This window comes from Mus musculus, chromosome 13 (genome assembly GCF_000001635.26).
Source record: "Mus musculus strain C57BL/6J chromosome 13, GRCm38.p6 C57BL/6J".
Taxonomy (NCBI): Eukaryota; Metazoa; Chordata; class Mammalia; order Rodentia; family Muridae; genus Mus; species Mus musculus.
This window is the reverse complement of record NC_000079.6, coordinates 23,915,533-23,928,725: the sequence shown is the minus strand read 5'-3', so window position 1 is coordinate 23,928,725 and position 13,193 is coordinate 23,915,533. Positions and strand designations below refer to the sequence as shown.

General features: G+C 42.5%; 1 pseudogene; it reads left to right on the top strand.

The window, feature by feature from the left end:
• Snrp1c-ps2 (U1 small nuclear ribonucleoprotein 1C, pseudogene 2) lies at positions 4,657-5,034 on the top strand (annotated as a pseudogene).

Genomic DNA, 13,193 nt, shown 5'->3' with positions numbered 1-13,193 from the left:
GGAGCTGCAGTGCTTGCCCTTGGAGCAAATCACAGAAATGAAACCACGAAGCAAGAAACACTGGCTGTTGGGGAAAAGGGTGGCGGACAGTATGCTTCAGACTCCTCTCAGCACATGTCGCCAGTCCCAGCAGCCTCGGGTCCCGTAGCAAGACATCTCAAGAACAGTCTTTTCCATGGCTTCTCCTTGTTTCTTTAATCTAGTTCCAGCGGGTCCTTTCATTGCGTGGACATCTCTCCAACCATCTCAAGCAACAGCTTTGAATTTAGCACAGTGAAAGCCCCCTCCCCCAACTGCCCCCACCCAGGATGTAGACGGCTTTTATTTTCCTGCTCTGCCTCGTTCTTAACCAGAGTGGAGCACAGGGATAGGTAGATAGTCACGGGGAAGCATGGATTTAAGCTGGCAGATGGCAGGTTTATCTCTGTATCTGACAGCAGAAGGCAATCAGAAGAAACATTCAGAAGCAAGAGAAGCTGATCGCTGGGGGGTGGGGGGGGGTTTGTTCATCCTCCTGACTTCTTTGCTTGGGCTCCTTAATCCAGTCCTCCCTCCTCCTGTCAGGAATCGAAAAGAGCAGTGGACGCCACGCCTCCTACACAGTTCCTTTGGCTGTGCTATGGCTTCTGAAATCCTGAAACTTATCAAATCTGGACCATATTTAACTACATCTGCCTGCTGGGTCGTACATAGCATCAATAAAATTAACATCCCATCGTTTCCACCTGGGCTTACACTTTCTCTTATGGTCTAAACTCTCCACTATTAATAAGTAATACATGCGTACCATGTGGCATGTATCATATGACCGTTGTGCTGTATAGTTTTATGTCAGCTTGACACACGCTAGAGTTATCTGAAGGGAGGGAACCTCAATTGAGAAAATGCCTCCATAGGATCAGGCTGTAAGGTATTTTCTTAATTAGTGATTGACGGATGAGGGCCCAGGACATTGTGGGTGGGGCCATCCCTAGCCCGTGGTCCTAGGTTCTATAAGAAAGCAAGCTGAGCAAGGCATATGGAGTCATCCACTAAGAAGCACTCTTCCATGGCCTCTGCATCAGCTTCTGCCTCCTGGTTCCTTCCCTGCTCGAGTTCCTGCCCTGACTTCCTTTGATGATAGACTATGATGAGGAAGTATAAGCCAAATAAACCCTTTCCTTCCCAACTTGCTTTTGTTCATGGTGTTCCATCACAGTAATATAAACCCTAACTAGGACAACGATTGTGTGTTACCCAGCGGCATGATGCTAGTAACCAAAGCTAAGCCTGCTGTCTTTGCTAAACTGCCACAGCGTGATTGATACTTCCACTTTAAATATATAGCAAATTAGGGACTTATCAATGAGCGTCCTCTCCATTTCCTCTGAGAAAGCTAAGTATTATGTCATTTAAGAGGCCTCATTGTTCATTTCCTTCTTAGAAACTAGACCAGAGTAACAAATATAAACGAAGCCAATCTTATTACTGGCTGAGATGGAAAAGTCTTTCTTTAAAATTTTATTTATTCATTTATTTGCTTGTTTGTTTGCTCATTTTATATGAGTGTTCTGTCTGCATGTATGCCTGGATGCCAGAAGAGGGCATCAGATTCCATTACAGGTAGCTGGGAGATACTATTTGGTTGCTGGGAATTGAACTCAGGATCTCTGGAAAAGCAGCCATGCTCTTAAATGCTAAGCCATCTCTCCAGCCCCAAGCTTGAAAAGTCTTAAATGGAATGACTACAAGTCAATAGAAGGACAAATTTAGAACCAGACAAGACACAAGCATCACATTAAGAAAAAATATTGTGTGAAAGGACACTTAAAAGACATCCCTCCAGTCACTGGACAAGTGTTATGAGCATTCGGACACGGAGTGGCACTGGAAATTTGTTCAAATATTTGACAGTGTTTCAAGGTATGTGTGTATAATGTAGTGAACAAATGAACAAACTGAGAATTAGAAAAAAATCCTAAGTGTGAATGCAAAGCTACTGCTACAATATTAATGTTTAAAACTTGTAGAGATTTTGGGGTTGAAGTCTGGGTGTGATTTGAAGGGACTGGAGAGTAAGACAATATTTCCAAGGAAGAGAATATTCGAGCCACAACTGGAGGATTGAGTCAGAAAATGCCACTCAAGGAAAAGTCAAGGTTCAGTTAGGGACAGCAAAGACAGTCATCAACACAGAGGTGTGGCTCGATGGTTTCTTTGAGTAATAAGAAGCAATCTAACCTGACTGGGGAATATGGGGAGGCACTGGGGTGACGTGACTAGGAAACATTTAGGGATGACGTGACTAGGGAGCAGCTGGAGGTCGCTTGCTGCAAAGCTTTGGGTAGCTAAGGAGCTTAGAACGTGTAATCAAAAATGACAGACAGAGCTCCTGTGTTCAGCTGTGAAATAGATGGGTGAAGTTTTAGGGAGCTGGTGACACCCATGTGGATGGATGACCCATGTGCAGGGATGACAGTGAGGGCAGGGTCTAAAGGAGGAAGTACACTTGTCCAGTATCTTTCATTTAAACCAGAAACCTGGCCATCCCCTGAAACATAGTACTCTGCCCAGGGTTCAGAGTGCCCAGAGACAGCCACCGCTGTGAATACTGACTGTTAAACATCACCATTATTAACAAATTAAATAACATAAAATCACAATAGAGTAAATTAAATTCAGGACAGTGTGAATGCTCATCACATCCTACTTGCCAACAGCTGGTGTTTACTGCCTAAGCTCAGATGCTGTTTGTCAGTGATTCTCTCTGAATGGGAGACGCTGCTGAAGGGCACACAGCTGTGTGTGGTTCTTCAGTGGTGAGGTGAGTGACTTTCCTGTACTTGGTAGTCAGGCCAGATTTGGTCCACCCTGGAAATCAAAACTAAAACCCTTAACTTTACATATTCTTCTATTGTCCAAACTCATAAAAATCTGGCAAGAAGTGTTAAAAACATAGATTGAGCTTAAAGGTGTGATGGTGTATCTATAGTCACATTATAAACAGCCTCCAGTATGAAGGAAGTGTTCTTTTGGTATTCAAAAACAGTGAGCTGGTTTGGAAAAGGAACTGCTCACTCCAGTAAAACCCAGGTAAAGTTCCAACTCACTTTTATTGTTTGTGGTGAGTTTCTTTGTCTTTCTTTCTTTCTTTCTTTCTTTCTCTCTCTCTCTCTCTCTCTCTCTCTCTCTTTCTCTCTTCTTTTTGTCTTTCTCTTTCTCTCTTTCATTCTTTCTTCCTTTCTTTCTTCTTTTTGTCTTTCTCTCTCTTTCTTCCTTCCTTTCTTCCTTCCTTCCTTCCTTCCTTTCTTTCTTTCTTTCTTTCTTTCTTTCTTTCTTTCTTTCTTTCTTTCTTTCTCTCTTTCTCTTTGTCTCTCTCTCTCTCTCTCTCTCTCTCTCTCTCTTTCTTTCTTAGTCTCTTTCTTTTTTTTCTTTCTTTTCTCAAGAACCAGTGCTTACATCAGGATTGAGCTCAGTTAACTGTGGTGAACGGCCTGCCAAAAACAACCTAAAGGAAGGATTGATTTATCTAATTCACAATGTATAGTAAGCTGGTCTCATGGTCTCTGACTCTGGGGTAAGGCATCTTGCAGAGAGGTGGTACAGCAGATCTGTTTACCTCTGGGCATCCGGGAAACAGAAAGAAGAAGAATAAGGAACAAGAAGTGACCCCAAGAACCCTTCTGGGACATAGGTCAAACAACTAAAATCTTACCTTGAAGACTTTCGACACTTCCCTGTAACACTATCAATTTAGAAATCCCTCAGTGGATTGATCCACTGGATAGTCCAAAGCCCTCATGGATCCAATCACTTCTCAGACACTGAACCCACCACTTGAGGTCCGCATCTCTAACACTTCACATCTAAATCATAACTGGGGACATGTGGGTCACTGCTGTGATGAAATGCTAGCTAGGTGGCAGCTATCCAGGCTAATTTTGTGGCACTGTTGTTAACATTAAAGTTACTTTTGTGGAAAGCAGATTTCACAATAGATGCCAGTTCTCATAAAGGTCTAAATCACAACTTGGAGAAGCATTCTATCTTAACACCTATTTAAAAATTACATTAAGAAATACTTAAGGGGCTGGAGAGATGGCTCAGCAGGTAGAGACATCTGCTGTGCAATCCCTGTAACCGACATTAAGGTGGAAGGAAAGAACAGACTCCACAAAGTTGTCCTCTGGCTTCGACACATGCACCATAGTACGTGTGCCGCCACTCCGCCATCATGGACACACAACAATACAGGAGAATTCAAGACATTGAAAAAGAAAATTGCATTGGGCTTTTTGGAATTTGAATGCTATGGCCATTTGTGTTCTGCAGGTATGTTTGTGTGTACACTCACTTTTCTTCCATAGCTAGCTATTAAACATTCACTAGTACATTACAATCTATAAATTGTATATTTGACAGAGGCTCATAGATGGAATGTGTATATAGGGGACACAGAGAGTCAAACGGAAACATTAGCATCTACTGGACCAGAAAGAATTCTTCAGACACATGAGATGAGCAACTTCTCCTGTAGTAAAGAAAAATAGAGACCTGGGTAGCCAACTGCCTGTGGAGTATCATGCTTAAGTTTCATTGTGACTACTGTGATACGTATCTTACCCATGATCCTCCGTCTGTGAGTAAGATACACTGCAGTGGTCGGAAACATAAAGAGAATGTGAAAGACTATTCCCGGAAATGGATGATAACCAGGCCCAGACAAAACAGATCGACAAAACAACGGCTGCATTTCAACAAGGAAAGATCCCTACGGCTCGGTTCTCTGCTCCTCTGCCTGCAGGGGCCATGATCCCACCTACCCCCAGTCTCCCGAGTCCTCCTCAGCCTGGCATGATGCCTGCATCCCTCATGGAAGGCCCTCCCGTGATGCCAATGCTGGGCCCCCCTCCTCCTGGGATGATGCCTGTGGGACCAGCTCCTGGGATGAGACAGTCCACGGGAGGCCACATGCCCATGATGCTCGGGCCTCCAATGATGAGACCTCCTGCCTGCCCTAAGATGGTGCCCACATGGCCCAGACCAGACAGATAAGAGTAGAAGAGCTCTTTATTGTTTTCTATTTCCTGTTCTTTTTCACCAGATCTTGGTGCTGAGCCTGAGTGTTTAGTAGATGCTTGACAAGGAAACTTCCCTTCCTATCAGAGAGAATACGTCTGGAGGGAGAAGTGATACAAAAAAGTGTGAGTTTCACTTATATTGTGAGATGTGAAAATAAAATCATCAGCTCTTTTAGTTTAAAAAAAAAAAGATTTCCTAAAAGCAGTTTTCCAGCTTTTCTATGTCTTTTTATTACATCATCAAGATAACAACCCTGTGATGGACTGCTCTCCTGGATGAGAGGTTTGGGACCAAAATCCACACACATACACACACGTTTGTTTATGTATGTGTGTGTGTGTGTGTATATATATATATATATATATATATATATATAATATTACATATACTTAACTTTAAGATATCCGCTTCCCCGCCACCCCTGGGGAGACATTGTACCCATGTGGAGGTCAGAGGACAAAGTCACCTACAGGATTTTGCTCTCTGTTTTTGGTACATGGGACCTAGGAATAGAACTCAGGTCTTCAGGCTTGGCAGTGGCCTCTTTACTCACTAAGCCATTTTGTCATCCCTATTACTTGAGTCTTTATAGCTTCACATGTTTTTATTTTTAATAATAATAATTTTACTATCCTGTGTTCTCTCTCTCTCGTGTGTGTATGTATGTGTACTCATGCATGTGGTGGTCAGGAGCCATCTTTGGGAGTGAGTTTGCTGTTTCCACCATGAGTCCTGGAGATGGAGCTTGGGTGCTCAGGCTGGCAAAGCAAGAGCTTTTACCCACTGAGCCAGGTTTCTGTCTTTCCTCCTTTATTAAAAACAAAAACAAACAAACAAACAAACAAACAAACAAAACCTCCTTTTCCCATATTCAGTCTATACTGTCCAGGTAATATGTCCTTAGAAACACACAAGAAAAAGTACCTGTGCACAAGACTGTTTCAGAAAACTTTACAGATACTCCTGGAAGCGGAGCCATACTTGCCTCAAGCAGAGAAGATACTATCATTCATGAGCAAGCTTTGCAGCTCTAACAAAAACCCCAGCTGGAATCACCCTCATGAATTTGAACATTTACTATGTCTATCTGTAAATTCAGTAAAGGTGTTCTGTGTCTTACAGAACTAACTGCATTATTCACAACAGGAGCAGGTCCTCTAGGGGGCAGGACTTAATGACAGCTCGTAGTTTAGAAGCTTAGTACTCTACACCGCCATCTCTGAGGGTCTAATCAGCTCATTTGGAGCCTCAGATAACTGTCTTTCGGGACTGTTCTTTGGAATGCAAAATATTCTTGATTCCCACAAAAGGACACCAATCACAGTGACTCAGTAAACACAATGAGATCAATAAAACATTGTATTCGTAAAAACAGATGCTAAATATTCATTGAGATGTTAGCTATGGTTATGTGTGGTTGTGCATGCCTTTAACCACGGCACTAAGAGGCTAAGTCAGGGCAACTATTAGTGTGAGGCCAGTTGGGGCTATATAGCAAGACTCTGTGGGAGAAAGGAAGGGAAGAGAGAAAGAAGAAAGAAAAGAAGAAAAAGAAAGGCCAAAACAGAAGGAAGGAAGAAGGAAGAAAGGGAGGGAGGAGGAAAGGGAAGGAAGAAGGAAAATAGGAAAGAAAGGAGGAAGGAATAAAGCAAGGAGCTAGTTAGAGCTTATTCAAAGTTAAAAATCTTAGTAGGTTGCAGAACCTGATACAAATTCTTTTTTTTTATTTTATTAGTTTTTATTAGATATTTTCTTTATATATATTTCAAATTTCAAATGCTATCCCAAAAGTTTCCCATACCCCTCCCCATTCCCCTACCCACCCACTCCCACTTCTTGGCCCTGGCATTCTCCTGTACTGAGGCATATAAAGTTTGCAAGACTAATGGGCCTCTCTTCCCGGTGATGGCCGACTAGGCCATCTTCCGATACATATGCAGCTAGAGACACGAGCTCTGGGAGGTACTGGTTAGTTCATATTGTTGTTCCACCTATAGGCTTGCAGATCCCTTTAGCTCCTTGGGTACTTTCTCTAGCTCCTCCACTGGGGCCCTGTGATCCATCCAATAGCTGGCTGTGAGCACCCACTTCTGTGTTTGCTAGGCCCCGGCATACCCTCACAAGAGACAACTATATCAGGGTCCTTTCAGCAAAATTTTGCTAGTGTATACAATGGTGTTTGGAGGCTGATTATGGGATGGATCCCCGGGTATGGCAGTCTCTAGATGGTCCATCCTTTCTTCTCAGCTCCAAACTTTGTCTCTGTAACTCCTTCAATGGGTGTTTTGTTCCCAATTCTAAGAAGGGGCAAAGTGTCCACATTTTGGTCTTTGTTCTTGAGTTTCATGTGTTTTGCAAATTGTATCTTATATCTTGGGTATTCTAAGTTTCTGGAAAGAACCCAGATGCCCCTCAATAGAGGAATGGATACAGAAAATGTGGTACATTTACACAATGGAGCTACTAAGCTATTAAAAACAATGAATTCATGAAATTCCTTGGCAAATGGGTGGACCTGGAAGGCATCATCCTGAGTGAGGTAACCCAATCACAAAAGAACTCACATGATATGTACTCACTGATACAAATTCTTAAACTGTTGAAAAGACACATCCCCAAATAATTCCAAGACTGAGTTCAACAATGAATAGTTTAATTTTCACTAGACTCATCACTTTGCCACTACACACATTCCTATCATCAACACATGTCTGGGAGAGAACTTCTAACCACAGAATCTAACACAGTAAAACCTAGATCACTGTGATCCGTTTGGATGATTGAGTTGCATCTTGTGAGGTAACCAGTTTCCAAGGCAGCACCACATGTCTCTTGCATCTTGCGTTGCTCCTTCCCTCTGTGCTACTGTTTGACTGTGTGTCCCCGGAAATAGAACATGTAGAAGTAAAGAAGTGATGATATATCACGTTGGAGACTGTTTTGTAATAGTGACCGCAGTTTCTTTGAGTCACACCATGAAAAACAGAATTGGCACAGCAGTTGATTGATTCACCAGCAATAGACTGCTAATAAAGAGATATCTTATCACCACCTTGATGTTGACAGTAGTTGGAAAGAACCTTTGATACTGAAAACAAAGACCATTCAAAACAAATTTCCAAAAGTATCACCAACAGTGAAACGCTGTGTATTGTGGCTATAGAGAGGTTGCTGGCATGCTTGTGACCCTACGTCTATGAAAGCAGTGATTGGTGGTGGTGGGGGTCCTTGAAATTCTTTGGCTAGTTAATCTAGCTTAATCTATATCCCAGAAGTTAGAAACACACACACACACACACACACACACACACACACACACACACAAACACAGTAACTGTCTTAAGAAGCTCACTTCTCCTAGTGTCTCTTACTTTTTTCCTGAGCATGCTCTCTTTTAATTAATCCTAGCTCCAATTAAAAAAAGGTGTGAAACAGAGGAAAGGATTCAGAAAATGTGGTACGTTTACACAATGGAGTTGGAGTACTACTCAGCTATTAAAAACAATGAATTCATGAAATTCTTAGGCAAATGGATGCATCTGGAGGATATCATCCTGAGTGAGGTAACCCAATCACAGAAGAACACACATGGTATGCACCCAGTGGTAAGTGGATATTAGCCCAGAAACTTAGAATGTCCAAGATACAATTTGCAAAACACAAGAAAATCAAGAAGAAGGAAGAACAAAGTGTGGATACTTCATTCCTCCTTAGAATAGGGAACAAAATGCCCATGGAAGGAGTTACAGAGACAAAGTTTGGAGCTAATACAAAAAGATGGACCACCCAGAGTCTGCCCCACCCAGGGATCCATCCCATAATCAGCCACCAAATGCAGACACTATTGCATATGCCAGCAAGATTTTGCTGAAAGGACCCTGATATAGCTGTTCCTGGTGAGACTATGCGAGTGCCTGACAAATACAGAAGTGGATGCTCACAGTCATCTATAAGATGGAACACAGGGCCCCCAATGGAGGAACTAGAGAAAGCACCCAAGGAGATGGAGGGGTCTGCAACCCTATAGGTGGAACAACAATATGAACTAACCAGTACCTCCAGAGCCCTTGTTTCTAGCTGCATATGTATCAGAAGATGGCCTAGTCGGCCATCATTGGGAAGAGAGGCCCCTTGGTCTTGCAAACTTTATTTTTTTTCAAATTTTTATTAAATATTTTCTTTATTTATATTTCAAATGCTATCCTGAAAGTCCCCTATACCCTCTCCCCCTCCCTGCTCCCCTACAAACTTCATATGTCCCAGTACAGGGGAATGCCAGGGCCAAAAAGTGGGAGTGGGTGGGTAGGGGAACAGGGCAGGGGGGAGGGTATAGGGGGTTTTCAGGATAGCATTTGAAATGTAAATGAATGCCACCCAGCACTTGGGAGGCAGAGGCAGGCGGATTTCTGAGTGTGAGGCCAGCCTGGTCTATAAAGTAAGTTCCAGGACAGCCAGGGCTACACAGAGAAACCTTGTCTCAAAAAAAAAAAAAAGTAAATGAAGAAAATATCTAATGAAAAATTGAAGAAAACACACAATTATTTTTTTAAAAGAGAAAGCTTACTATTGAAACTAGTGAGTCTAATAGCTAACAGGGCTTGGCTAGTGAGGACATGACTCTGCGCTGAAGACATGGCTCATTGGCCAAGAGTAATAGTTGCTTTTGCAGAGGATTAGAGTTCAATTCTCAGCCTATACATTATGTGGCTCACAGTCATGTATAAACCCAACTCCAGGGGCCTCTGAGGGACAACACAGAATTGTGTACATACACTTAAACACACACACACACACACACACACACACACACACACACACACACACTTTTAAAGGTTAGAAAAGAATAGAGGATCTAAAAGAATGAGTGACAAGCTGAGGTTAGAAGGAGCCACCACACTTTGACCTAAATGAAACCTTAGGAGCAAGCCCCTGGCCTTGCTAGAGAGTAGGCACAAGGAAAGTTCAAGTGAGACTGGCCAGGCATCCCAGGAGTCCTTGATATCTTGAGGAACTTGCTGGGCATCTGGCCTCTCTGGTACATGCATGTGCATGTATGTACATGTGTCTGTCTGTGTGTCTGTGTGTGCTGGGGTCTCGAGGAAGGGTAGCAGTCTATCAAGGCAAGCAGTAAGCCTAACTTGAATCTTTGTCAGCTGCACAAGAGTTACAAATTGTTTCCTTCCAGGTGTGTTTGTTGTTCCTCTACTCAGGAATTTCTCTAAGTTTCAATATTTTTAGTTGACAAAATGTTTAAACATTCTCAAGTGAGTATACTTTCTTATGGTTATCAGAGAAGCCAATGAGCTAATATATGTAAAATCTTAGAACAGAGTCTCCTACATATTGAACACCATAGAAAGGCTGCTATTGTGTTCTATTTACAAACAAGCTACTCATGTACATTCTACACTCTCAAATGTAGTCGCAGGTAAAAACCTAAGCTTGCCTAGAGTTCAATTCTCAGCCTATACATTAGGTTGCTCACAGTCATGCATAAACCTAACTCCAGGGACTTCCGAGGGAACACACAGAATTGTATACACACACACACACACACACACACACACACACACACACACACACACACATTTTCAAAGGTTTAAAAAAAGTAGAGAATGTAAGTAGTAGTGGACTTCTCAGGGTTTCTGTTTGTATAGAGACCATAACAATTTGCAAATTCCTTAGATTAGTCACCTCAGGCTGTTAGGACAAAACACCATGAATTGGGTGGTTTAAACAGTGGGAAATTAAACTCTCATAGATCTAGAGGCTACGAATTCCAGGGTCAAAGTCTGCCTGGTTCAGTGTTTGCTGAGTGTCTCCTTCCTGTGTTCTAACTGTGTCCTCATATAACACAGAGACGTGACAGAGAGAAAGGGAGATGGATAGAGTGAATCCTGGCTCTTCCTCTTCTTCTCAGACACTAATACTACCGAGGGTGGGGTCACCCTCGGTCCCTTATCTAAACCTATTATTTGACCTATATATTTGACAGGCTCAAACTGCAAACACCATCATGTGGAAAATTAAGGCTTCAGCATAAATTTGGGAGATAGAGTCGTTTAGTTCATTTCACTCACCAACCATGGATCTGAACCAGTATTTCCCTAAGTTCTAATTCTATTTTATCAAATTTTGAACATTTACAAATTTCGGTGCTACAAACTGCCTCACAGTTTTAATTTTTTCTTCTATTATAATCTTCTATGTATAAAATCCATTTATATTCTTTATAATTTTTCATTCCCTTTACCCAAGTAGCAATAGGGCTATTATTATATATTCTCTACCCCATCCCTTTGGATCATTTCACTCAAGAAATCAGTTCCATGTTGTAGGCTACAATACTCACTTATGGTTTTGTTTTTGTTTGTTTGTTTAAGACAAGGTTTTTCTGTACAGTCCTGGAACTCCTTCTGTAGGCTGTCCTGGCCTAGAACTCACAAAGATCCACTTGCCTCTACCTCCATGGTGCTGGGATTAAAGGCTAGTGACACTACCACCAGGCCTTTTTTTTTTAAAAAAAAAAAACTCGGAAAATATGTTATTTTTATTTGGTATGATATATTAGTCATTATAGTCATATGTTCTGATTTTTTGTAGTATAGGCAGAGATTATTTCTAATCCTATGAGAATTCTTTTTTTGCTTATTAATGTGCCTTCTTCCCTCTTCTTCTCTCTATCTCTTCTTCCTTCCTTCCATCCTTCTCTCCCTCTGTCTGGAGTTAAGCCCAGGGCTTTGCGTATGCTAAGCAAATGTTCTACTCCTAAGCTACACTCCGGCTCTTGTTTGATTTAGTTTCTCACTATGTAGTCTAGGATGGATTTGAACTCATTATATAGCCCAGGATGGCTTCTAACCCATCATCTTCCTGCTTCTGAATCCTGGGTGCTGGGATTATTCCCCACAATCCTGGCTGCTTCTCAATCCATCCTCACTCCATCCTCTCCCTAGCATAATACTGTTGCTCTTTGTCTTCTTGTGAGACTGATTTGAAGGACCCACCCCTTCCTGGGTTACCAAGGCAGGAGTCAAGCCTTGTTATATCATAGTTAAATTCCTGTTAATGTTAACAGTATGTTTTTATTATAAGCACTTCTTAGAGTGTTCATTTTTCTTTTAAATAAGCTAAGGTATTGAGGCCCACTTGATTTCCTAATGAATAATTTTTAGATTCTTCTGGTTGCCTTGGTAGAAGCACTGTCTACTCCACAGCCAGCAACCCTCCCTTCATGCCAGCTCTGCTATTTTGAATTCCCCACAAAACACTTGAGAAGGTAATATATCAGCCACAGCTGCCAGCTGCTCAGACATAGCCCTGACATTTCCCAGACTGTGTCAGAAGCCTCCCACTAGCCAGAGACTGCTGACCACAAAGAGATCTATGGTTGGCGCCTACAATGCTCCATTTGCAGAGGCCCCTCTGGAGGATGCAAGTGTGGTTCATTTGGAAGAAGCAATGTTTGGAGGACAGGGCAGACTCCTTGCTGTACCTTGTTCTGGCTACATTAACAGGTTGTTTGGTTCACTTTGTCACTCTGGTGAGAGACAACATCCTGATGTAGCAGCATGAGCCTGAGGCCTAAGATAGAACTCTCAGGTGATCTATTCTCACCTGTGCTTGATCTTTATCATTTTAGAGCAGGATGAGTTGGTAACAGGAAGGAAGGGTGAGGGGACAGAGGATTTAAGGGTGACAGTTGCAACCGTGGATCAATCAGCAGCACTGGTCACAGCGGAGGCAGCAAAGGTAGCAGCGATGGTAGGGCAGAGATCACGAAAGCCAGGAAGAGCTGAAGACAGGAAAATGAGGTCATTGGAAGAGTTCCAGAGACCTACCAAAAGGGTCTCAGATACCACGGGTCCATTAGCTGCAAAAGAGTCTGTCAACAGCTCAGAATCCTAAACAGCGCAACATCTATCATCGTAGGTCCCAAGATTGGATGCTTGTACGAGAGCTGCAGCCCCGGATGTCGCTGGCTCTGTTGTGTGCACCACTGCTGGAAGCTGAGGACCAAGTGCTGAGACCACTAGATTAATCCTAGAGCAGTAAGCCTCTGGCCTGAGAATATGTTAAGCTCTAAGTGTCTGGCTTCTATAAGGTCAGTAGGCCTATAGCTGCTCTCTGTG